The following is a 27,958-nucleotide window of genomic DNA, read 5'->3' as shown; positions in this document are numbered from 1 at the left end:
CTCCACTTCCGGAAGACGTAAGAGTCTGGCGCTGTCCCGCTGTGCGGCTGCCGGCTTCTGGCGAGTGGCCTGCAGCGCCCCCTGGCGACCCGGAGGAGCCTGACTCAGTCCTGGTCTTGAATCCAGTGGAGCCGAAGTCCAAACATCAGGTGTGCAACCCTGTACCCTGTGGCCAGAGCAGCCTAGTCTGTCGCACGGGCTTTTCCAACTCTGCCTTTACACCACCCTCAGAGGATTCTTTCCCCAAACTTCCCATCTTGGTCATCAGCTCAAAAGAGAACCATAGAATTAACATGGAAAAGCCTTAATGCTGAAAGGAACCTTTGAGCTCATCCAATTCCAGTCTCATTTATTGAGAAAATTGGGATGAGGAAACTGAGGCTCGTGGAATAGCCCATGGTAACAGAGATACAGGTAACAGAGCCCAAACCGGAACCGATGCCTCTGCTAATCGGCTCAACTCCCACAAGCACCCCTGGGCGTTTGAGAGCAGAAAGGGTAGACTACTCAACTGTGAAACGAGGAGAAATGGTAAGGTGTAGGCAACGCGCATAATAGCTTCTAAGGCTTCGTGTTAATGGGCCTCGAGGAGAGGTTTTCAGAAAACTAGCAAAAACCCAGAAATAAGTTCTGGATATAGCATTGGCAACGGAATGAAGGGAAAGGAATAAACCAGAAAGTGGTCCTGGAGCCGAGCTCTTTGTTCCTTGACTGCTAAGATCTGGGTTGCTATGAACTTAGAGAAATATTGTGTGCCAACTATGTTCCAGGCTGTGGTCAAGGAGCTAGACATACAATGTGGAATAGCAAGGACATGATTCCCGCCCCTCAGAGAACTTTTATTCTATTATGGAAATCTTACATGAAAATATATAATGCAAAGTAATGTCAGATTGTGTTCAGTGCTTTTGCCTGAACTGTGTGAGCTTGGACAAGTTACCTCACATTTCCAACTTCAGTTTCCTCAATTGTAAAGTAGAAATAATATTACCTATTAAATGGGGTATTTTCCAGCTTAATTAATTCATTCATCCATTCATCTAAAACAAATGTTTTTGATTGCCTGCAAATGTTTTTGACGTGTTAGGTACTGAGCTATACTGAAGTGATATAGTATTAAACAAAATGGTCACTCTGCTTCCCTCATGCAGTTAATAGTTTAAGCTTGTATAGTTAGGAGTATATGAGAAAATATATATGAAACTAATAGCTTAGAGATCAAATGAGATAATATATGTACAATGGCACAATGGAGATGTATTTTCTCGCTCTCTTTGACTATGGCGTTCGCTCCCCAACTCTGGATATTGTATAACTGTGTGATGACAACTAACAGTCAGGCATTCTGGGTTCTCCCCCTGAATTTAGCACAAGATTCTGACAGTTTCTCCTTGCATTTCATTCCACATTTTTAAAAAGAAGGGCTCCATTTACCCTGGAGCTTAGCAAGTCAAGGAGGTATTTTTTAAAAATTTATTTATTCTTTATTGATTAAAGTATTACATATGTATCCTTTTCCCCCCAAGTCAAGGACGTATTTTATCTTAACCTTCCACTTCTTTTTATCTTATCCAGACCAAAGAGAATAAAAACAATGTGGTAGAATAACAATTTTACTAATGTGAGAAGTGTAAAGATTCTAGCACACCAGTGCCATCTGGTGGAAAATACACAATTTTTTTCAACCACTTACTGGACAAGTTCTGCTCTGTAAAACATTTGTTGGTATCCTGAAAATATAGGGCTGATATTCAGAGAAGTTACTTTTTTTCTTTCTTAAAGAAATGATTAAAGATTGCATAAAGCAAAACCAGGAACAGATATATTGGGAAATGCTAAGAAAGCAAAATTTCTTTGCCATTCAATCATGTGAAATACCGCATATTCAACGAAAATAAGAAGTGTATTTATAAGTTACTAAAATACAGTAAATATTTTCTTCATTGGCATCAATTTATTTTAAATACAGCTCTACTGGCTATAATTCATATGTCATACAATTCACCCACTTAAATAGTTTTTAATATGTTCACAACCATTACCACAATCAATTTTAGAACATTTCCATCACTCAGTAATGACAGTTGTTATGTTTCAAATAATATGAAATCATATTTGAACATGATTTACATGTAATTAAAACAGATGAAATTCTGAGGTTTGAAAGAATGATTATTAATTGGTCTAATATTAGAGAAAAAATGTGCTGGGTATTTTCAGGTTAAATTGTTTCAAGTCTTTAAAACATGTAGCATATAATTCACAATTATTAGAATGATAAACACATATTTATTTCACATGAAATTCAGATTTCCCTTGAAAATTTTCTTGCAAAACTTTATTGATTTTTAAAAAAAATAAGAGGTAATATTGAAATGAGAGGTGACTTATTTTTGAAATGCAAGGAGAAAATAGTAAATTCTTGTCATTGTTTTTCAGATTTTCTTGAATTATGATGTAATTGCAATGAAGCTTACTGGTTATCAATATTCGTCTTCATATATTTAATTAAGTAAAACTGTTTTGCCTTATTTGCCAATATTTAGTAGATTTTGCCACTGATATTTATTGGTGATGAATTAGAAACTTTCATATAGTCCAAAGTTTTCATTTTCCATCTGTAAGGCTAAAGCCTACCGGTAATATATGCAATCACCTACCCTGGCCTATGGTCAGCACTCAGTGTTTGGTAGTTTCTGTTTTCTTGAGTTTGCATGTCTTCATTTGAGTTTGTGAATATTTAACTTTTGAATTTTTCCCCTCCAGTAGACCTGGTCCTTTAGAATCAATTTGAAGACATCTTTTAAATATGTAGATCACAGGACAAAACTCACACTTTAGAATAGCTTCATTAAATCTTTGACTATTGTGGTTATTTCAATTACATTTAAAGTAATTAAGGTTAACTATAATTAAAATAATTAAAAATTCCATTAGTCACACTAACCACATTTTAAGTGCTCAAAAGCTACTTGTGGCTAGTAGATAGTGCACAAAAAGAACATTTTCTTCATGGCAGGAAAGTATTTTGGATTGAGCTCTAGAAAAAAAGAATATTGGGTAAACCTTCCACTTACCTAATTCACCAAATTTTCAGTCACTTTCTCAAATTCCTTGATTTCTGAACACTTACAAATATTTTAATATTCTTATTTCTCTGTCACAGGTTTACCACACACGTCTCACTGAGTAATGATGTAACCATAGGTAAGCTACTTTCCTCTCTCATGTTTTCCTAAACTCAAATTGACTTTCTCACCTGTCTGCTTTCAATACACTCGTCTTCTTGTAGCTTTCTCAGTCCTTCCCTCCATATCGTTTCCCCCTGTTCCTTCGGTGTTCACTCCCTGTTCCCATTCATACTCCATTCCATTCTTTTGGCAATTAGCAGTCAGGTTGCCAACTTGCTGTCAGTTCTTGTATTACCATGTTTTTGTGTAGCTCATTTATAATGGTTTAACTTTTAATGTAGCATTTAAATCCTACCCCAGCTGAATTGTAACTCATGGAAAATTGGGGCTGCGGTTTGGTGTTGCTTGGTACAGTTCCTGCCCATAGGAAGTGGGCAAGGCGGTAGACTCCTGTGGAGTGTGGGGTTAGGGTGTGTTCATAGGCGTGAAGTGACTCACCCAGAATCACATCATTGTGATGCACCCCACTTCAGTACTTTTTTGCACTACAGTATGCAGAATCCCCCTTAAAATATTCCAGTGAGCTTCCCCTCCCTCTTTCATCACTTCAGTTTTGTGGGTTTTGTAAATTTGGAAAGCTTTATTGGTGCCTTGGTTGTTCTTGCTACATTCCTCTGTTTACAGGGAAAGTGAGAAATGACAATGGTATACACCAATGTTAAAAAGTATTTCACTGCCCTGCTGGTGTGGTTCAGTGGTTTAGCGTGGACCCATGCACCAAGAGGTTGCCATGTGAGGGGAGGGAGGTATTGGGGGCTGGATTCCCGGTAGGGAGTTTAGACTATGCCTAACACACTGTAAGCATATATAAGTGTTTGCTATTCTTTTAAAAAATCTTTATTGTTGAAAGTATTACATATACTCCCCCCCCTCCCATTGGCCCCTTCTAAGCCACCTCCAGCCCACCCCACCCCTCTGCCCCAGGCCTTCACCACCCTATTGTCTGTGTCCTTGGGTTGTGAATATATGCATACAAATTCTTTGGTTGATTACCCTCACTACCCCTTCTGTGTTTGCTATTCTTATCCTATTTAGCATTAGAATTACTTCATTCCTGGATGAGTTAACATTCTCATTCCACATGTCACATATTTCAGTGAGCTATTTCTTCTTAATTTCTAAATACTAGTAGAGTGCCAAATAATTATAGGACAAAATTAATTCCCTTAGTATCATTCCTAGTCTTCCTTCCTTCCTTTCTGCCATTGCTGAATCTATTGGTTTTAATGCACTTTGATGCAAGGGCCATTGGTACTTGCACAGTAGTGGTTAAAGACGGCAGTAGCAAATGTTTTCATTATTATCAACAGTGGTAATTTGAACAGTTAATAGTGGAAATTTTCTCATAAGTGACCTGCATGTGACACCTATATGAGTAAAGAAAAATTTAGTTTTTTTTCTTTTTTAAAAAAATGTCTAGCACCCAGCCAGCACAAGTCAATGGTTGAGCATGAACCTATGAACAAGGAGGTCATGGTTCAATTCTCTGTCAGGGCACATGCCCAGGTTGTGGGCTGGTTCCTCAGTATGGGGCATGCAAGAGTCAGGGGATCAATGATTCTCTCTCACCATTGATTTTTCTATCTCCCTATCCCTTCCTCTCTGAAATCAATAAAAATATATTTTAAAAAATGTATAGTTTCTGGAATTGGTACCAATAACGTTTAATTTAATATTTTTGCTTTATATAAAAATTTGAAATAAAGATTCTTTAGGTAGTATTGAGATAACATTTAGATTTTATATGATACAAGCTTCTTGGTTATAATGAATGTGTTTTGCTAAAAGACAGAAATTAGTTTTTGTGACTAGTCTTTCTCCTTCTGGCTCTTGTTCAAAGACTCAATGAATTCTGTATCTAGATAGAGAATTGATAGAACTCATATAAGTAGAAATTGAATGCAGTGTTTTGAGTGAAGTTTGGAATTTTTAAGTAAGCTTCTCGGATAAAGTGAGTTTTCTTACAGTGCTTTTTTTTTTTTTTATCAGATCTAAAATATTGATTAACATTTTAGTTATTTTGTATACTGCCCAGAGAAAATTTCTATCTTCCCTTTAGGTGTGTTATTAACACCGTTTCGGGTTTCTACATAGATTTAAAGAAATTGGTAAGATATTAATTTTGCAGGTTACTGTATATGAAGTACTAGCCTCTCTCTGACTAATAGCTAACTTTAGTTAACCAGTATCGTATTTTTCAATATTGTCAGAATAACATAAACATTTTCTGTTCCCGGTAATAATGAAGGTAAAAATATGCTCAGAACTGTACTGTCAAAGAATTAGGTATTTTCAGAATTTCTATAATAGTAGCTTGTGTTGAAATCCATCACCACCCCTCCCATGTACCCATTTTTCAAAGAATACAAAGAGCAGAAAACAAAACCCAAGTACTGCATTCATTAGCATTTCAAACTACATTTTTTCAAGAAATAGAGATTATTTTAATTTTTACATGAATTTAGATGGAGGAGGCATTTACTTAGTTATGTAACAGAATTTTTGGCAGTCTTAACCAAAATATCTTTGTACTAAATTTATTGTGTATAACTATCACCATATAATAAAATCTTCTCTATTTAGAACCATATGTTGTCCACTACAATAGTATTAAATGAGTACTGATGTTGACTGAACTCAGCAATATTATTTGATTGCTTTTAGATAATGCTTGATCTAATCTGGCAGATTTGTTTATAGCTGAGAATATAAATAAATGAGAAATTATTGTTACATATAGTTTTCTGTGGCCTCATTCTTTTCTGTTAAAAAAATATTTTTATTGATTTCAGAGAGGAAGGGAGAGGGAGAGATAGAAACATCAATGATGAGAGAAAATCATTGATCAGTTGCCTCCTGCACACTCCCTATTGGGATTGAGCCCGCAACCTGGGCATGTGCCCTGACCAGGAATTGAACTGTGACCTGATTCGTAGGTCAACGCTTGACCACTGGGGCATTCTGGCCAGGTTTGAACATCTTTTCTTGTGCTTGTTAGCCATTTATATATTTTCTTTGGAAAACTGACTATTAATGTCCACTGCCCATTTTTTTTTGTTTGGATTGTTAGTCTTTTTGTTATTGAGTTGTAAGACTTCTTTTTTAAAAAAATATATTTTATTGATTTTTTACAGAGAGGAAGGGAGAGGGATAGAGAGTTAGAAACATTAATGAGAGAGAAACATCGATCAGCTGCCTCCTGCACACTCCCTACTTGGTATGTGTCCACAACCAAGGTACATGCCCTTGACCGGAATTGAACCTGGGACCCTTGAGTCCGCAGGCCGACGCTCTATCCACTGAGCCAAACCGGTTAGGGCTATTAAGACTTCTTTATATATTCTGGACATTAAACCTTTATCAAATTATGACTTGCAAATATTTTATCTTATTATGTAGATTACTTCATTTTCTTTATAATGCCCTTTAATGCACAAAAAATTTAAATTTCTATGAAGTCTACTTATTTGTTGTTGTTGATGTCACTGTGCTTTTGCATCAAATTTAAGAATCCATATCCAAATCTGAGGCCATGAAGATTTACCCCTGTGTTTTCTTCCAATAGTTTTATTTTAATTTTGACTCTTAGTAGTGGTCCAACTTTATTTTTTTGCATGTGGTTTTCCAGTTGTCCTTGCATTTTTCCAGTCTTTGTCATTACATGGTCCCTGTGTGTTTCTGTCCTCACAGAGCTGTCTCATAAGGATACTAGTCATATCGGATTGGGGGCCCATCCAACTCCAATATGATCTCATTTCAACTTACTTAATCATATCTGCAGTGATTCTCTTTCCAAACAAATCCACGTTCTTTCAGGGGAACTCCTAATGAAGGACCATATTTACATATAAAATGAATACATAGATAAATTAGAAAATACTTATATTAAAACAAAATAGAATGAAATCTAATCTTTGTCCAGTCAAAGGTGATTTAGCATCTTTTAAAACATCAACATAGGTGTTATTAACATAAAATCATTGTATTTTGTATGGGCAAAAATGCTGGTTAATAGGTATTCTATAATACTGAATTCATCTGGTCTTTTTCCAGGTTCCTGGGAAGGAATCTATAAAACCTTGGGACTTCCTGAGTTATAAGACTGTCTTTGTTATTCGAGGTTGGGCCCTGGGATCAGGGCCTGTGATTGTGCTACTGAGGTGATTTGTGTTAGTCTCAGATAGTTTCAAGATGGGGCCTGGCCAAGCTGGAAAGACTAACCATGTGATTAGAGAATGAGGACTTTGGGCTGAGTATAACTGTCAGATATCCAGGGATAGGGGATAGGATTGAGTTTAGTCACACGGCTAATGATTCAATCAATCACATCTATGAAGAGATCTTTATCTGACTGGTCTTTATAATAAAATTGTAATGGTATTATAGTGCTTTTCTGAGTTCTATGAATTTTTTTTTAGCATATTATCAAATTTGAAGGGATCCTGGGATACTTCAAATTTATAGCCAGATGTTTGGGTGACTTGGGGACCCTGAACATGCAGCTGGTGTCTGAAATGAGGCCAATATTATTGGGGACAATGAAGTCTGTGCTAGTTTCAGGCAGGCAGTTAGTGTCAGAATTGAATTGCATTTATTGTGGTAGGATTTTCAGTTGATAAAATGTTGAATAAATGCATTTATTGTTTGCATTTATATGGCTCTTTAATCTTTAAAGTAATATTTTCTCTGTAGTGTCATTTTGTTATTTTATTGTCTTATTACAAGAGCAGTCAACTTTTGAAGTCCTAATTTGTAGACTAGGTAAAACCTAGTATTTGTTTCTCTAGCAGCCAATATTTTGAGGATTTTATTGCTTTATTAGCATTGATTTGAAATCATATTAAAACTTATTACAGCTATATATTCCATTATAGGTGGTTGTCAAGATTAAAAGCTGTGTAGAAGGCTTGGCTTTTAATATTATTTAAGAATTAGAAATAAAATTTCCCTAAGTCAGATAATTTAAGTAACATTTGTGACTTATTTGGGAAGATGATGTTATTATTTGTTAGTTCCACTGATGAAAGAAGAATGATATGTAGCAGAATGAAATTAGGCCCCTATCTTATACCACTCACAATAATTGAAATGAATTCGAGACTTAAATCTAAGACCTGAAACTAAAGCTCTTAGAAGAAGAAAGCGCAGGGGAAAAACTCTTTGACATTGGTCTCAGCAATGATTTTCTGGATATGACACCAAAAATATAAGCCATAAGAGCAAAACTGATGTAGTGGGACTACATCAAAATAAAAAGCCTCCGTACAGCAAAAGAAACAGTCAACAAAATGAAAAGGTAACCTAAAGAATGGGAGGAAAATATTTGCAAGTCCTATATCTATAAGAGGGTAATATCCAAAATATATAAAGACCTACAATGGATTAGTGAAAAAACAAACAACCTGATTAAAAATGGGCAGAGGTTGCCCTAACCAGTTTGGCTCAGCGGATAGAGCGTCGGCCTGCGGACTCAAGGGTCCCAGGTCCGATTCCAGTCAAGGGCATGTACCTTGGTTGCGGGCACATCCCCAGTGAGGAGTGTGCAGGAGGCAGCTGATCGATGTTTCTCTCTCATTGATGTTTCTAACTCTCTATCCCACTCCCTTCCTCTTTGTAAAAAATCAATAAAATAAAAAAAAATGGGCAGAGGCTCTTCAATAAATGGGGTTGGGAAAATTGGACAGGCACATGCAAAAAATATGAAACTAGACCACTGGCTTGCACCATACACAAGAATGAACTCAAAATGGGTAAAAAACTTAAATGTAAAACACAAAACCATAAAACTACTAGAAGAAAACATAAGCAGTAAAATCTTAGACATCTCTCACAGCAATATTTTTGCCAATATGTCTCTGAAAACAAGGGAAACTCAAGAAAAGATAAACAAATGAGACTACATCAAGCTAAAAAGCTTCTGCACAGCAAAAGAAACCATCAACAAAGGAAAAGAGAACCTACTGTATGGGAGCTATCTTTTGATCCAGTGATCCCACTTCTGGAAATATGTCCTAAGAATCCCAGAACACCAGTCAGGAAGAATAAATGCACTCCTATGTTTATAGCAGCATTATTTACAACTAGAGGCCCAGTGCATGAAATTCATGCATGGGAAGGGGGTGTCCCTCAGCCCGGCCAGCAGTCACAATCTGGGACTGCTGGCTTCTAACCGCTCGCCTGCCTGCCTGATTGTCCCTAATCGCTTCTACCTGCCAGCCTGATCGCTCCCTAACCGCTTCCCTGATTGATGCCTAACTGCTCCCCTGCCAGCCCGATCACCCCGGCCTGATCGCCCACAACTGCCCTCCCCTGTCGGCCTGATTGCCCACAACTGCCCTCCCCTGCCAGCCATCTTGTGGTGGCCATCTTTTGATGACGTGAGGGCGGCCATCTTGTGGTGGCCATCTTGTGATGATGTCACACTTGACACCACCTAGGCTTTTATTATATAGGATAGCCAAGATACGGAAACAGCCCAAGTGCCCATCAGCAGATGAATGGATAAAAAAGCTTGGAACATTTATACAATGGAATACTATGTGGCTATAAAAAACAAGGAACTTTTATGGATGGACCTGGACAGTATTATGCTAAGTGAAATAAGTCAGTCAGAAAAAGACAAGTGCCGTATGATCTCACTAATATGTGGAATCTAGTGAACAAAATAAACTGACAAACAAAATGGAACTGGAAGCATGGACACATGGAACAGACTGGCTGGTGCCTTGTGTGTGTGTGTGTGTGTTTGTGCATGTGTGATTGATGTCAGTCAGGTTGATTGTGACCAGCCATAATGTCTCATCCTTATCTCATGGGCAGAGAAGATGTTAACTCATTTTGGATTATGTTGTTCTCAACAACACACACACACACACACACACACACACTGGTTGTAATATCAACTAATTTATAAAATAAGTGAAGGCCAACAGAGGGAGAGGCAGAGGTAGGGCAATTATGTCAACATTAAAAATTTTTAATTAAAAAAAGAAAAAAAAATAGGATGATACATTTTATATATATCTTAGCACAATAAATATATGTTTGAGAATTCATTTTTTAATAAAATAAAGCATATTCAAGGATAAAAAATTAAATAAAATAAATCAAAATGGGCAGAGGAATTTAATAGACATTTTCCCAAAGACACACAAATGGCCAATAGGTAGATGAAAAGGTTTTCACATAATTAATCATCAAGGAAATGCAAATCAAAACCACAATGAGATATTACCTCATACCTGTGTGTGTATATACATATATCTATATACATGTAGATATAAATATAAATATTATTCAGCCATGAAGAAGAAGGAAATCTTGCCGTTTGCAACACATTGGATAAATCTTGAGGGTAATATGCTGAGTGAAATAAGTCTAACAGAGAAAGTCAAATACTGTATAATACTACTTATATGTGAAATATAAAAAAGCCAAACTAAAAAACAGAGTAGAGATACCAGGGCCTGAGGGTGGTGTAATGGAGAGATATTGGTTAAAGGAGACAAACTTTCAGTTACCAGATTAACAAGTTCTAGGGATTTAATGTACAGCATGGTGATTATAGGTAACTAGAGGCCTGGTGCACAGATTCGTGCACTGGTGGGGGGTGTGTAGCCGGCAGGGATTGGCCTGCTTGGGAGCGTGGCTTATCCCGGCGGCTGTGGACCCGCCCTCTGAGCAGCTGCTCCAGCTGTGGGAATGCCACTCATCCCGGTCAGCTGAGCTGCACTCCCACTGTGGGAGTGCACTGACCACCAGGAGGCAGCTCCTGCACTGAGCGTCTGCCCCCTGGTGGTCAGTGGACGTCATAGTGACTGGTTGCCCGGTTGTTCTGGTCGTTCCACCGTTTGGTCGCTGGGCTTTTATTATATAGGATAATACTATATTATATACTTAAAAGTTTCTAAGAGTACATCGTAAATGTTCTCAATACAAAAAAAAAAAGAAATAGTAATTATGTGATTAGGTGTAGGTTTTGGCTAATTCTAAGTTGGTAATCATTTTTCAATACATAAGTGTATTAAATCAACATGTACACCTTAAACTTATACAGTGTTAATATCAATTATATCTCAATAAAACTGGATAAAAAAGAATAGTGTAAGCAGCTTGATATGCTAATAGAGATAGGGTTTTAAATTAGTTTACTTAGAAATAAAATAAGTATTTAAAAAATACTTTAGTACAGCTTGTCCAAAATCAGACTTGAATAATTAAGAAGAACCAGGATTAAATAGTTCAATTTTAATACAAATTGTGAAAAACTGTCAATCATTTTTTAATTTTCTATGTATGAAAGTAATTGAAAATAATTACACTATTTTAGTTTTCAAAATAATAAGGAAATTCTCATTTAAAGAAGACTATATGACTTGCTTAGAGTATAATTTTAAAAAATTCATGATTGTAATAATAATCTTATATTGTGTGATTTTAAAAAAATTGTGGCAAAATATATATAACATAAAATTTATCCTTTTAACTATTTTTAAGTGTACAGTTCTGTAGTGGTAAGCACATTCACATTGTTCTGCAATCGTATCCCCATTCATCTCTAGAACACTTTTTATCTTCCCAAACTGAAATTCTATACCTATTGCACATGCCCTAGCAACCACCATTCTACTTTATGTCTCTAATGAATTTGACTATTCTAGGTGCCTTATATAAGTGGATTCATATAGTGTTTGTCTTTTTGTGACTGAATTATTTCACTTAGCATTCGTGTTGTACCATGTGTCATAATTTTCATCCATTTTAAAGCTGAATAATATTCCATTGTATGTATATATCACATTTTGTTTATATAGTCACATGCCAGTGGACACCTTTTGGCTATTGTGAATATTGCTATGAACATGGGTTTATAAATATCTATGCATGTCCTTGCTTCCACTTCCTTTTGGTATGTACCCAGAAGTGGAATTGCTGCATATGATTATTCTGTGTTTAATTTTTTTGATAAACAGCTGTATCATTTCCACAGTAGCTGCACCATTTTATGTTCCCACTGCAATATACAAGGGTCCCAATTTCTCTGCCTCCTTGACAACACTTGTTATTTTCTGTTTTTGTTTTTTATAGTAGCCATCTTATTTGGTGTGGAGTGGTATCTCATCATGGTTTTGATTCGCATTTTCTTAATGATTAGTAATTTTGAATATCTATGTTGTGTTATTAAACACATTGATAAGTGGATCCAAAATTTTCTTTTGAGAATAATACATTTATAGGTATTATTGAATACCTATATGCCATTTGCATTTTTGGGACAATGATAATTGAAGCAGGTTTTATTGACAAATTGTTTGATTTAATTCATGAGTTGCCCAGGATTCTGTGTTAAGAAGTAATAGAACTGGGATTCAGACTCAGGCCTTCTTGAGCCTTTAAAGAAAACATACCATGGGGTTAGCATATTAGCTAAACTAACTTATTTGGACAGTAGTTTAGTTATTTAGAGTGTCATCATGATATACCAAGGTTGTGGGTTCAATCACTGGTCAGAGCATATACAAGAATCAACAAATGAATGCATAAATAAGTGGAACAACAAATCGATGTCTCTCTCTCCCTCTTTCTCTTTTTTCCTCTCTCTCTCCCTCCCTTCCTCCCTCCCTCCCTTTCTTTCTCTCTCCCAAATAAAAAAAAAAAAACTGCTGTAAAAAAGAAGCAGCGGAACACACAGAATCATAAATGTGTTAATAATTTAAAAAATATTTTGAAATCCATATACATTATATGAAAATTCATATAGTTCCAAAGGATACTTCTCAATATGAGCAATAAGGAAATTATGTATGTTCACTTCTTCCCATCTTCCTCTATTTCTTTCTCTTTACCAGCTAATTTTTATTTGGTAATTCTTTGTAATTTTAGTGGCCATATTTAAATTTTTAAAGTTTTTTTTGTTAATTCTCACCTGAGGATATTTTTCCATTGATTTTTTTAGGGAGAGTGGAAGAGAGAGGGAAAGACAGAGAGAAACATCAATGTGAGAGAAACACATCAATTGGCTGCCTCCTGCATGAGCCCTGACCAGGGCCCAGTCAGGGAGGAGCCTGCAACCAAGGTATGTGCGCTTGACCGGAATTGAACCTGGGACCCTTTGGTTCACAGGCTGATGCTCTAACCACTTAGAAAACTGGCTAGGGCCATATTTATACTTTAAATGATATCCATATACATCTGTTATTTGATTTATGTACTTTAAGTAATATCTGTTTATCTTACACTGTGAAGGATGAGAAAGTCAAAAGTGGTTATGCAATCCCCCCCTTCCCTTTTCTTTACACTGTCTCCTAACTCTTGCTACTTAGGTTATTTTTACTCTGACATGATATATGTCATTTACAATCCTATTTAACCATATTTACCACAGTTGTTTTAACATCTGTCCTACATTTAAATGGTATTTGTGCTTATTCCCTACTGTTACCATAGTGTCTGCATTTCTCTTTTGGTTGGTAGAAGGTTATTTATCAGTAGTTATGCCAAGAAAGGATTACTAGAACTATATTACCCTAGTTCTTGGGTGTTTAAAACCATCTGAGAATTCCCATTACACTTGAAAGATAATCTAGCTAGACATAAAATTATTGGGTGACACTTTAATTCTTCAGGATTTTGTATGCTTCGTGTTGAATTATTCTTTGGAGAAAGCTGAAGCTAGCCTGATTGTTTGCAGTTATAATTTACTTGGTTTTATTGTTAGTTTGTTTGTTCTTTTTCCCTTTTAAGTTTCAGTGAAATTCTTATTGAAATTTAGTAACTTTAATAGGCTGTGTGTAAGTCTTGATTGATCTGTTTCAGATTCTTGTGGGACATGTGCTTTTACAATTGGTAGATGTGGGACTTTAATTTTGAAACTCTTCTTGAATTATCCTATATAATAAAAGGCTAATATGCAAATCGACTGAACAGTGGAACGACTGGTTGACGTGCACTGACCACCAGGGGGAAGATGCTCAATGCATGTGCTGCCCCCTGGTGGTCAATGAACTCCCACAGGGGGAGCGCTGCTGAGTCAGAAGCCAGGCTCAAGGCTGGCGAGTGCAGATGTGGTGGCAGAAGCCTCTCCTGCCTCCACGGCAACGCTAAGGATGTCTGACTGACGGCTAGGCCCGCTCCCCGTCAGTGGGACATCCCCCAAGGGCTCTGGGACACCTTCACCCTCTCCCCCCGAGGGCTCCCAGGCTGCAGGCTGGGCTGAGGGACCATCCCCCCTTCCTGAGTGCACGAATCTTGTGCACCGGGCCTCTAGTGTTTTAATTATTGTATTCTATTTTACTTCTTTTTTAAACATTTTACTAGGACCACAAAAATTGTGTTTGGACCTTCTTTGTCTAAATATCATTTGTATCTGTTATTTTCTCTTTGATCATTTTATACTCATTATTCTTTCCATTTTATTTTTATCAAAAGCTTGATTGTGTTATCAGCAACATCTGTTCTTTTTGCTGTCACTTACGTCTTTTTCTGTTTTTATCATTTTCTCTTTGACCTTTGTAGCTCTGCTTTAAGCCCTTGATTCATAAAGACCTTTTTTGAATCAATGGAAATGTGGTCATGATTTTCATCTTATTGTATATAATTTTTTATGTGTATTTTCATTTCATTATTTATATTACCTTGTGCTATGTGTGTATGTATGTTATGTGTCTCTGTGTGTGTTTAGTGCTCTATTATGATGATTTCTTTTTGATTATTATTCATTCTTCTTGGACTGGTTATTTGCAGGACAGTAAAAGTGAGGATCTGAGTGTTCCATTAGTTATGAGGTTTTCCTTATCCACAGTTATGTATTAGATATGTGTATGCATTTGGGTGTGTAAGTGTGTAAGTTTGGTGGGTTGTTATTTGGCTTTTAACTTCAGCTGACAAAGACTGGTAGTTCTAGGGTTATTCAACATCTTCATTTTCTCTTCTATTCTATAGTAAGGTAGAATTCTTCCTTTAAGATGGCAAGTCTGTGTTTTATTCTTTAATCCTGGCCCTCCTGGCCCTCCTGGTGTCTAAAATTTAGGGAGACTTTCCAGCTAGTCGATGTACACTTGGCTTTCTGGGCCAGAGAATTATGACTTTGCCCCTCAGGAATTGTCATTTACTTTGGAAGACTTTTCTTTTTCAAGATTATTAATGATTAGTATCCTCTCACTCTGGTTCAAGTTTTATGTCCTTGGTAGTGTTCTAATTATATTACTTTTGGGGTTATAGGTTCTTCCTCAACAATTTTATCAACAGTGGAGTTAGCATTTCTGTTTCTCTTTGTCCATGTTCTTTTTGACTGATTATCAAAAAGGAAAAATGGTAGAGGCAACGTTTCCCTCTCATCATAAAACTTGATTCCTGATATCATAGATTTTTTCAGAGACCTGGACAGAGACAGCTTGGCATGATTGTCAGAAAAAAACATGAAACTATGAGTTGGTAGTCACAGATTCTTGACTCAGTGTAGACTTGTCATTTTAGGGCAAGTTATTCCTCTCTCTTTGGGTCCTCATTTACTCATCTGCAAAATGAGGGGTTGATCTGTAAGATCTTTTCTAGAAGGAACTGTCTGTGATTATAGGAGGATGGAGTACTGCTTAGGCACAACATGTTTGGGTTGATAGTTCATTGGTGAACCTTGGATAATCCTAAACAGCATGTGACTGTTGGATTTCTACAGGGAAGCCAACGAATAGAGCAGCAAAAAGCCTAATTTTGTAATTTTCTTGTAAGTCAGAAACTGTAAATATTCTTATTTATAAGAAATAGCCTTCCTATTGAATCCAAGAGTACTTTTTTGTTCACATATGTGGGTCACATCAGAAAGTAAGCTTTACAAATGTAGCAACACAAACCTAAAACTTATTTTCACCTTCATAGGTGTTATCAGGGGAGAGGAAACTCTGATGGAATATTTGGAAAACCCAAAGAAATATAACCCCGGAACTAAAATGGTCTTTGCTGTTTTTAAAAAGAAAAGTGAGAGAGAAGATCTTATTCAATATTTGAAACAGGCAACATCTTCATGAAATATTCTTATAACCTAAAAACTGTATTAGTTATAAGCTAAACTTTCTAATTTCAAACAGTGCATGTTTAAAGAAGTCACATTTGATTTTTCTTGATCAACCTGTAGTAAGTTTACATTTTAAAATAAAGTTTGATATTTCTTGTTGTGTGTAATCTGATCAAATACCCTTCAGAATCTGAATTTACTTTTGTCTGCTCACTAAGGATGTAAATAAGGTCAGGATAGAGGACGAGAGGGAAGGAAACGGAAATCTACTGTGCTTCAGTAGTCCCTACATGTGCAAAATACTTTACAAGCCTGGCAACTGCTGTTGATGATGGAGATAGCATACTCATTTCTCTGTAATTTGAATAAATATAGCAGACATAAGCTTTGATTTTTAAAAAAATATATTTTATTGATTTTTTACAGAGAGGAAGGTAGAGAGATAGAGAGTTAGAAACATCGATGAGAGAGAAACATCGATCAGCTGCCTCCTGCACATCTCCCACTGGGGATGTGCCTGCAATCCAGGTACATGCCCTTGACCGGGATTGAACCTGGGACCCTTCAGTCCGCAGGCCGACGCTCTATCCACTGAGCCAAACCAGTTTCGGCAAGCTTTAATTTTTATTATGCTGTGTTTGCCTTTTATAATAAATAATAGTTAAAAATGTAGGGAAAAGAAAGTCAAATATTTGATCTCACCTTAGAAATATTACTGGAAAAAAACAAAGCAAATTATTGACCATGGTTGACATAAAATAAAACCTAGAGAAAAGGAGAAAGTATGTTTCCTGTTAATAAATATTTATATCACATAACAATCTTTTTGCATTCATATTTTTATACCTTTGTGATCCCAAGTAATGTATAGCCGGACTGCAGGGAGGGATAGCAGAGACCTGTAGAGAGGAGAAAACCTCTCAACCATTAGCATGGAAAGACCTCCCACCTCACAGTAATTGGGAGTGAGGCGTGGTGGAGCAAGTCCACAACAGGGCCTGTGTGATGTGAAGCAGCTCTTGCGGTGTCCATGCACTCTTCCGACAAGCACCCTGTCACCCAAGTGATTAGGGCCAATGCAAGAAGGAGAAGCTTTTTCCTTAGTAAAGACAGGGGTTGTAAGTGAGGATGGGGCCTCCATTACTTCATCTCCATTTTACAATCAACACCCATGTAAGGAGGATTTTATTGTCTATATTGAGACTTGGAGAAATCATGTGTCCAAACCAACTTGTATCTACTGTAACTCCTGGTGACTGTTCATCATATCATAGAGATCATATGTTGCTAGTTAACTTATTAGTGGGTGCCACTACTGATATCCTAAGAGAAAGTTCCCGAAGTGAGGGGAACATGGTTGAAAAAGCTATGGCTTCCAGAAGGTGCTATTAAATCATCTAAGAGCCAAGCTCAATTTTAGGGCTTCTGGCAAGTAGGAGAGAATATACTACTCATGGAGCCTGGTGACGTCAGTAATGAATAGGAGTGTGTGCCTTGGTTTGTGTATGTGTGTGTGTGTGGTGGGTGGGGGGCAAGGAAAGTTCAGTCAAAGCTGAGCTTTTTCTTCTCTCCCTGGAGAAATTCTTTGATGAGGGCAGAGACAGCTGTAGGGATTTCAAGAATGTATTAGAGGTGTTGCCAGTCTCAGAGCTGAGTAGGGTTTGCAAGGAGGTAGAATTAGGTGACATACCTTATATCCTAATTTAATTGAGATAGACCTCTGTGAGAAGGAACTTAAATTTAACTTATATTCATAGTTACAGTTCAGATTTATACAACCCTGACAAATAGATGGACTTGGTGGCTTTGACCATTGCAGGGAGGAGCAAGAAAGCCTTATGTTTGGAGTTTGAAGACTTCTGATCTAGGAGTAGAAAGAAGATAGCATGAGGAAAGCTGAGATGATGAAAGGCAGTTGGGTGGAAATGGAGAATTATTAAGTAGACTCATTTTAAACATTGTTCAATTAGTAATAAGATGTTGAATGTTGCTTTACATTTATGTTTACCCTAGTAAGAGCAAAAGAAACACCTCTTTGCTGGTAGTAATATTCTCGGTATTAGGTAGAATAAATATTTGGGGGAAACTTGCAAAATAATGCAGTAATTAACATTCTATACTATGACAGGCTTTTTTATTGAGTAAATATATGTTGTCTCTGAGAGGATTAAATCCATTTAGGATCAATTTACAAAAAAAGACTTCTGGGCACTGTGGTAATTTTATCCTGTGCTAATTTAGCTAAGCTGTAACAGTGTTTGCCAGAATTCTCTTCTTTGTATGGTTCCTGGTTAGAGCTGGTCACATGAGAAATCTGCCTGAGATTTGAAAAGCAGTGAATAGTTTCCTATGATTATGAAATCTGAAAGAAAAAGTAAGTATTCTTGTTTTATTAGGACTATTAACAGGAACCAGGAGACTTCACTGGCTAGGAAATATTATGCTGATTGCATAGCAATAAAAATATGCCTAAAAATACTGTAGGTAGTTGGATGATTACATAAAATGTACATTTATTGCTTTTACCATTGACAATTCTAATATATATCTTTATAAGGATCTAGAAGAATAAAGTGTTGTTTCATGTAATTAAAGTAAAAATGTGAGATCGGTTAATTTGGCAGTTATTTGTGTGTTTTAGAAGGAACAGACAGAACTCTTGAGAAAGCAGTGGGGCATTGTTAGTTCTGTGTTCTTAAGTTTTCTCATACTAGCAGGTGAAGAACTTCCCAGATAAAAATCTCTAGTCAGTGGTTCTTGTGGGAAAAAAACCCATTTATTTTCAAGAAGAGTTATTTTTTTAATTGAACCTTTTGTCCCACAAGATGTTGTGTATAATACAGCATGATTTGGGAGTATTTCATTTGCTTATTTTCCCTCATCATCACATTCTTCTAAAATTTGAACATGGGTAGGAATTTAGAATCAAATTTCCTTCTCTGTATTTTTTAATCAGTCATCATTATTGTCAAGTTGTGATGCCGCGACCTGCATGGCTAGGGTTCAGGATCTGAAGGAGGGGCTGACGCACAAATGAAAATGCTGTACAAGAAATATGAACTTAGAAGGTATGGGGGACTAGGTGGAGACCTTCTTTCTTGAAGAGGCACACCAAAACCTGGCCTTATCCGCTTTTCATTCAGTTTTAGATACACATCTTGCCCTCAGTAAAGCACAGTAAACAGGTAGCAGACAGACCGTCTCTAAGGTCATTAAAGATCAGTAAGGTCCAGTAAACATTTACTTTGAGGCTATTAGGTCAGGAAATTGCTTCAAGCCATTGCTATCTCAACACGAACAGTGGTGCTTGGTGTTAGCCCTGCTAACGCCCAAGGTCCATCGGCCTTCTGCGTTCTTTGGTGCACTCTCATGATAGTGTTGGCAGTGGGTGGCTTCCCGCATTGTGGGTTTAAAAGCACAATTTCACTCAGTTGTTCAGCTTGAATTCCTCAGTCCCCACAAAGTGGGATCTCATTTAAGCTCAGAATACTATGAGAGTCAGGGCAGGTGGAAGTAGGGGTAGAGTGTTACATGAGGGCACAAGAGCTCCTGACAGACACTAAGAAGAAGGAAGAGGGAGGGGTGCAGAAAGGGGTGGACAACATGAATTTAAAATGTATGGATCTAGCCCTGGCTGGTTTGACTCAGTGGATGGAGCGTTGGTCTGTGGACTGGGATCCCATGTTCGATTCTGGTCGGGGGCACATGCCTGGGTTGTGGGATCGATCCCCAGTGCGGGGCATGCAGGAGGCAGCCGATCGGTCGGTGATTCTCTCTCATCATTGATGTTTCTCTCTCTCTCTCTCTCTCTCTCTCTCTCTCTCTCTCTATATATTTAAAAATAAAATAAAATAAAAAAAGAAAGAAAATGCCAATTGCCCAAATTGGCCGTATCATTAAAAAAAAAAAAGTATGGCTCTAGCTAGAACCCCACATAAAAAGTAGGAAAATCAGATATTTGGAAATCAGGACCCAAGTTCCAGTCCCATTTTTGAGGTTTAATATGAAGTTGGTATTTGCTTTTGGAAAAGTCTGGACTTCAGTTTTCTCAACTGTAAATGCAAGTATGTGAATCATCAATTTTTCTAGCCTCTCTATCCTTTATTCAAAAGCAGTTGTACTCATAGTAGGTAGGAAGGAAGGATATGGGGGAGTAGGGAGGGTGTCCCGCCCTTCCTTAATCAGAGTGATTCTGTTTAAATATCGAGTCTTCTTTGGAAGAGGATTGCATTTAAACAAATGGTTCTGCAAATAAAATATCTCTGAAAATGAGAAATCTGGTCCAAAGAAGACTCAGTATTTAAAACAGAATCACATCCTTCCCTCCTACCTACTTCCTCACATTTAACTTTCCTTAATAAAAGCTGCAACAATCATGGAATCAAAACATTTTAAATAAAATCTTTTTGTATTAACCTTGTCAAGAGGTCTATTTTTGGTTCATTTTTCTTTTCTTTTTTTGGTATAGTATTTGGAATGTTATGTGAAAATAATGGTTATATAAATACTATTTGATAATAAAAATAGGGTGATAATTTTAAACCATCATGTGCTCACCTTTACCACAATAAAAATGTGGTCTGCTGCAGTAATTAATTAATCATTAATTAATTTGTTTATTTAATAAATTTTCATTGTGCTTTGTGGTAGCTGGTCTCCAAAGATGGCCCTCAATAAACCATGCTTCCAGACCTTTGTGTTGTCCTCACCCACATTGAATCTGGGCTGATGTTGATTCACTTTATTCAGTACAATGTGATAGAAGTGATATTATATTAGTTCTGATCCTAAGCAGCTTCTCCGTTTTCATTTTTTTGTAAGACCCAAGCCACCTTGTAAGAAGTTTTAGCCATCCTGCTGGAGAGACCACATGGAGAAGCCTTATGGAGGAAGGGCCTGAGACTGTAGAGAAAGAGCAGAGGGAGAGGGCAGGGGAAGGAGAACTGAATGATTCAGCTGGGAGGGGGAGAGTGAGAGGGATCAATTGATTCAGTTGTTCCAGAGTCCCACTGAGTCCAGACTTCCTACCATCTCTGTCAGGGGGTCAGACAGAGGGAGCCATCTAGCCAGTCAAGCTCCCAAATGACTGCAAAGCAAAGATTGCTTTTATATGTTTAACGGTAACAGTCCTTGTTAAAAATATATATATTTTATTTATTTCAGAGAGGAAGGGAGAGGGAGAGAGATTGGAACCTTCAATGATGAGAATTATTGATTGGCTGTCTCCTGCACGCCCCCTACTGGGGATCGAGCCAACAACCCGAGCATGTGCCCTTGACTGGAATCAAACCCAGGACCCTTCAGTTTGTAAGCCAACGCTCTATCCACTGAGCCAAACCAGCTAGGGCAGTCACAGTTCTTTTTCAAACAAGGTGGTGCTTTTGATAGTACAACTATCTCTAAAAGTCTCTGTAATTTTTATTCCTTTTGTTAGTGGTACCTTGTGCTTACCATTGGAGTCACATTTGTTCTTTCATGGAGTCACATTCTTTTTCCTGAGCCATTTTCCCCCCTGCAAGATTGAGTTTTATTTGGCCTTTGTTGCACAGAGTATGTTTAAATTTAATCTGAAGTTGAGATGAGAAATAGTTGCAGCTTTTAGGGTGGCAACTCCCAGGATTTCTGGATTCTCTGTGTTCCCTTGCATCCTGCTTGTAACTAGGCCAATTATTTTCCTGAGCTCACCTCTTTTGTAGAATTTGTTCAATACAACTAGTAACCCAAAGCCATAAATTCACCAAGTTTATAATCTGTTGTGCAAATTATTGTAGGTGACAATTTCACCAAATATTTGACCTTTATAACATGGGTCACCATTTTTCTAGTTCCAAATAACAGTTTCCATGCCACCTGCTATTTGCTGCTGAAGATAGGGTCATGAAACAGCACCCCACTTCTAGGTACCAATTTCTGTATTAGTCAACTTTGCTGTAGTTACAAAATCTTGGGGGCTTGCAACAACAAAATGTCATATATATATATCACAGTTTTTAAATCTATTCATCCATCAATGGATAATTAGTTTGTTCCATATCTTGGCTATTGTGAATAAGGCTGATGTGAACATGGGGATACAGATATCTCTTTGAGTTGGTGTTTTTGTTTTCTTTGGATAAAAACCAAGAAGTGGAATTGCTGGATCATATGTAGTTTATTTTTAATTTTTTAGAAAATTTCATTATGTTCTACACCAATTTACATTCCCATCAATAGTGCAAAGATTCCCTTTTCTCTATATCCTCGCCAACAGTTATTTCTTGTCTTTTTGATAATAGCCATTCTAACAGGGGTGAGGTGATATCTCATTGTGGCTTTGATTTGCATTTCCCTGATGAATAACACTGAACATCTTTTCATGTTGGCCATCTCTATGTCTTCCTCGGAAAAATGTCTATTCAGATGTGCTTATTTTTAAATTGGATTGTTTGCGAGGTTTTTTTTGTGTGTGTGAGTTTTTAGCAATTGGGTTCTATGAGTTTTTATATATTTGGATATTAATCCCTTATCAGATATATGATTTGCAGATATTTTATCCCATTCAGTCGGTTGCCTTTTCATTTTGTTAATGGTTTTCTTTGCTGTGACCTTTTCTCCGTTCTTCTCTCTGCTTTCTCTATTTGCATGCAGTCTGCCAGCTCCCATTTCAGACTTGCTCATATCTGCATTCTGACTTGTGACATCAATAGCTTTTTTTCTAACTGTCCCTGGTCTCCTACTACTTCTCTAATTCTGACACATGGCAAAAAAATAAAGCCTTTGAAAATTCCAGTTTTAGATTAATTATGGAGTAATCAAATTATTGTGCAATTTTACTTGAAGCATGAAAAATTAGTTAACAGATTCTTTGATAGCTAGGCCTAGAAGATTCTATTTCACTGATATTTAAGAACCTTGGAGAGCTACTCAAGGAGATAATTTAGCATTAGAGAATAAATTCTGATTTAGAAGAGTAAGTTATTTCTCTTATAATTTTGGATATAATAAACATTGTCTTTCTTCTTGGAATGTTAGATTTTACTTAAGATAAAAACTTTCTTTTTTGAATTTTGAAGGTTTTACTTGTACTGATGTGGAAAGATGTCTATAATTCACTGTTAAGTAAAGAAAGCAGATTTCAGATAAACATTATGGAATGGTTCAATTTTAGATATAGTTTTTTCTATGCACATACAAAAATATGTACATGTATGTATACACAAAGGTATCTATATAGCTATTTATTTATTAATGCATACCACACTGTTGGGTTTGTGTTTCTGGGGATTGGGAATGGAAGGTTTTTATTTTTCCTTTATATAATCTTGTTATATTTAACTTTTTACAAGCATATATTATCCTCATAAAAAAAGAAAAAAGGATAGCTCAAAAGTCACTAAAATTTTGTTACAAATGCAAAAGCAAAATTTGTGAGACTTTTTTTTTTCTGTGTCAATAAATCACACTTCATGAAATCCAGAAAGAAGAACATTTTCATGCATAGTGAGTCAATGGGAAACTTATTTTGTATGTATTTTGGGAGGGTGGTGTTATTTGTATATATTTGTAGTGTAGCCTTTCAAAAGGAGTGGCGGCTGCTGTGCCTGGGAGAAGTAATGCTGGGACTTCCTGACCGGGTGGTTGTGTTGATCTGGAAGACTCCCCTGAACACATGCTTTTCTTATCAATGGAAACCAGCACAGACAGTTATTTTGAATAGCAAGTGTGACATATTTAAAAAAAATATATATATATTTTGATTTCAGAGAGGAAGGGAGGGGGAGAGAGAGTTAGAAACATCAATGATGAGAGAAAATCATTGATCAGCTGCCTCCTGCACGCCCCACACTGGGGGTCAAGCCTGCAACCCTGGCACATGCCCTGACCGAGAATCTATCTCTGACCTCCTGGTTCATAGATCCATGCTCAACCACTGATCCACGCTGGCCAGGCAGCAAGTGAGTCATCTTTGTAAGGAATGCTTCTTGCTTTTTGGCTCCTTAAGTTGATTAAATTTCCTGGCACAATCATGCTCCTTCAAATATTTAGTTCTCTTACATCTACCTTTCTTTTCTCTTCAGTGATTTTTGTTACCCCTACCTAGCAGAAATTATGGTTTAGAAGCAATACAATAAAGTCACTACCACTAACAAACAAACAAAAAATGCTTAAAACTCCCTCTGAGGTCAGTGTCAGAATATCCCTGGAGGGTGAAGCTCTTTTAATAGGGAAAATTTGCTGAAACCCCATCTGAAGAGATGGATGAAAGAATGCAAGAAAAGGCAGCCAGGCTGAGAAAGATGCCTATGTTGGTCATTGTTAACAAATGATACATTTTACTGTGCTTGAAAGAGTATTTGGGTGAGAGACTGAAATGAACCACATTCTTTGTCTTCTTGTATTATTGCATGAATTGAATAATTTGGCCATTTTTTGCTCACTATGTTTATAATGTTGATATCTGGAAGGACATTTAAATTGTTCTATTTCTTGGTGCAAAATAATTGATAAAGAAATTTTCTCTGCATACGAGAGTCTCATTCAGAACCAGGTTTTATGCTGGAACCCTCCCCCCCCACCCCCCCGCCATATATACTAGTGAGACCATCTTTCAGAGGCTAAAATTTCAGGAGAAATATCCAACATTAGGTTCCATTGTGCATTGAGTGGCTGCACAATGCACAGGGATACATTAGTTATTTGCTCTTAAATAGCACAGAGCACTGATGTAATTAGAGCGTACAGAATAATAACTAATTATGTTAGCTACTATTTTACATTATAGCCTATAATAAGATTGATTTGGCAAGAGAATAATAGTTTCTTAAACTTCAACTTGTCTTTAATTTTGCTGTATTTATTTTTGGAAGATAAGTTCTGACATTAAAACGTTATATTTTATAACTAATGTATAGTATATTTTAAAAAATGTTTATTTGAAAGTTATAGCTGTTTGGCCTTGCTCTAGTCTCATTTATCATGATCACTGAAAAAATAAAATAAATAATTAAGAGCTGACATATTTATTTTTTTATATTACTTGCTGTTAAAGTTACTCTTGGGAGTAATATTTCATCTTTGAATCAAACCATAAATAACAGATGAGACAAATGGAAGCTGTCTTTTAAATGATAAGGCATCTTTATTCTATTCTTATCATATTTTTCCCATAAAATATGCAGAGCAATGTCTGGTATGATTAATTACTTCTGATTTAGTGAATGAAAGCATGGCAATTAAGAAGAAAGGACCAGTATTTAATATTTATTTCTACCCTTCTTTTTTCTTTTAAAATACATTTTTATTATTTATTTCAGAGAGGAAGGGAGAGGGAAAGATAGAAACACCAATGATGAGAGAGAATCATTGATCGGCTGCCTCCTGCACATCCCACACTGGGGATTGAGCCCGCAACCCAGGCATGTGCCGTTACTAGGAATCGAAATGACCTCCTGGTTTATAGGTCAATGCTCAATCACTGAGCCATGCCAGCAGGGCTCTACTGTTATTCTTATATGTTAGTTTTCTAAATGAAAACAAATCATCTACTGTTGACTTTCCCTCCATTTTCGGAATCGAACCTGGGACCTTTCATTCCACAGGCCGACCCTCTATCTACTGAGCAAAACCAGTTTCGGCACTAGGTCTACACTTTCAATATTAATGCTAACTATGGATTATTACTGAATATAAACAAAATCATGTGATACTTAAGAATATTTGTGATTTCTTTTATAGATTTCCTTGTCTGTCATACTCTATCAATAATATCTTGTCTTATCAGTTGTGCTTTAATGGAATTAGCCTATCTCCCTAGCTAAACTATAAATGTTCTCTGAGGAAATGGATGACCCTTACACTATTTTATATCCTCAATGTCTAACTCAACGCTTGATTGTTTAAGACATTTTTAGTAAAGCTACCTTTATAAAGACTCAAGAAATTTTTTAAATATTGAATTTGTTCATATTCTTCTAAGTGTGAGTCTGCAAATATAGACAAAACATTTTGAAACAGTTAAAAGCCTATCAATTTATTTTATCAACAAACCATTCTTCTGAAAGAAACTTTGATTATTACTGATTTTTCTTCTGAGATGTAATACTCTATTGATTATATCTAAAAAATTTATGGCATGCTATTCTTTCTGTACTTTCAGTGGGCACTATTATTTACCTAGATATCTTGAAATTTAAAAAAATTATCTTCTGGGTACTTATATTCTTTAATGCAATTACGAATGCAGGTAGACTTATTGCTCAGAGTGGTTTTAATTTCTGAATTGTAAAAAGAAGAGGTAAATAAAAGAATAATAAAATGTGCTTTAATGTAAAAAAAATAAAATGGAGAATAAAATGCATTATGTTGGGTTGAATAAATACCAAGTATTGAATGATTAATAACAGATATCTGACCAAAATGTTTGGGAGCTGGAGGACTGATCACACAGGAAGATAAAACACAGCTTCTTAATATGGTAGCTTCTTACTTTGTCTTATAGGATGGGGCAATTTGTTAATTTGGTCAATGATACTACAAATTAAGTCAATTATACTTAGCAGCACAACTAAATTTGTCCAAGTAGTGTGTAAATACATGCTTCAGAATTTACATGTATAATTTCTTCTCCTGAAGTGAAAGAAATATACTTTATTCCCAAATGCCCAGCTGGACAGTGCTAATCTAATTAATCCTGCTTGGCACACATTAATCTACACAGTGACTTTGCATATTTATCATTCTCTTGTGAGTTAGTATGGGTTACAGAATTTTACTGGACTAAGGTGAAATCACAACTAGGATATGGAATGACAATTTAAGCAGATGCATGTTGAGATTCTGCATAAAGAGAGTGGGAGGGGTGCTTACAAAATTTAAAACCAGGTAAGGCACCTGTGATGGTTAATTTTATGTGTCACCTTGAGTGGGTCGTGAGTGCCCAAATTAAACATTGTTTTTGGGTGTGTCTGTAAAGATGTTTCTGGATGAAATAGATTGCTCTCCCCAGTGTGGTTGGGCATCAGCTATTCCATTGAAGGCCTGAATAGAACAAAAGGTGGAGAAAGAAGGAATTCATCCCTTTTTTGCTACCTTACTGCTTGAGCTGGGACATCTCATCTCATTTTCTCCTGCCCTTGGCCTAGAATTTTCATCATTTGTTCCCCTTGCTCTCAGGCATTCGGACCCAGACTGAATTATACCACTGGCTTTCCTGGATTTTCAGCTTGTAGACAACAGATCATGGGACTTCTCAGGCCCCCATATTCATGTGAACCAATACTCCTTATCTATCTATCTATCTATCTATCTATCTATCTATCTATCTATCCTCACCTATCCTCTTGCTATATATAATTCTATGGTTCTGTTCTTCCTGAGAACCCCTCTGTCACAGCACCTCAGGCTTGGATTTGGCATAGACTGTGACCACTTTGACATTAAGTTCCTATAAAGATAAACATCTCTGTGGAACTTACAGTTCAGAGATTTTAATTTTTTGGAATTGGAATAAATCATCTTTTGTTTGATCCTGTGGACCCCTATTTCCTAAAATAATATGCCAATTATAATTTTTTTGAAGCGAATTTTTCATTTTGAAAGTTGTATCAACCTTTCTGACGATGCCTATTGGTCACACAGTGAAAGTCTTAGGAGATGAAATGGTTAGGAAAAAAGCTTAGGAGGCAGAAATTCCTTGGCTTCAAGAGATTGGTATCAAGTTGTGGGAGGTTGATAAGGTGGGATGGAACCAGAAGCAGATCAGAGGTTGTGCTTGGCAGGT

The sequence above is a fragment of the Myotis brandtii genome, unplaced genomic scaffold, assembly GCF_000412655.1.
Source record: "Myotis brandtii unplaced genomic scaffold, ASM41265v1 scaffold112, whole genome shotgun sequence".
Taxonomy (NCBI): Eukaryota; Metazoa; Chordata; class Mammalia; order Chiroptera; family Vespertilionidae; genus Myotis; species Myotis brandtii.
Note: the sequence above shows the minus strand (reverse complement) of the source record.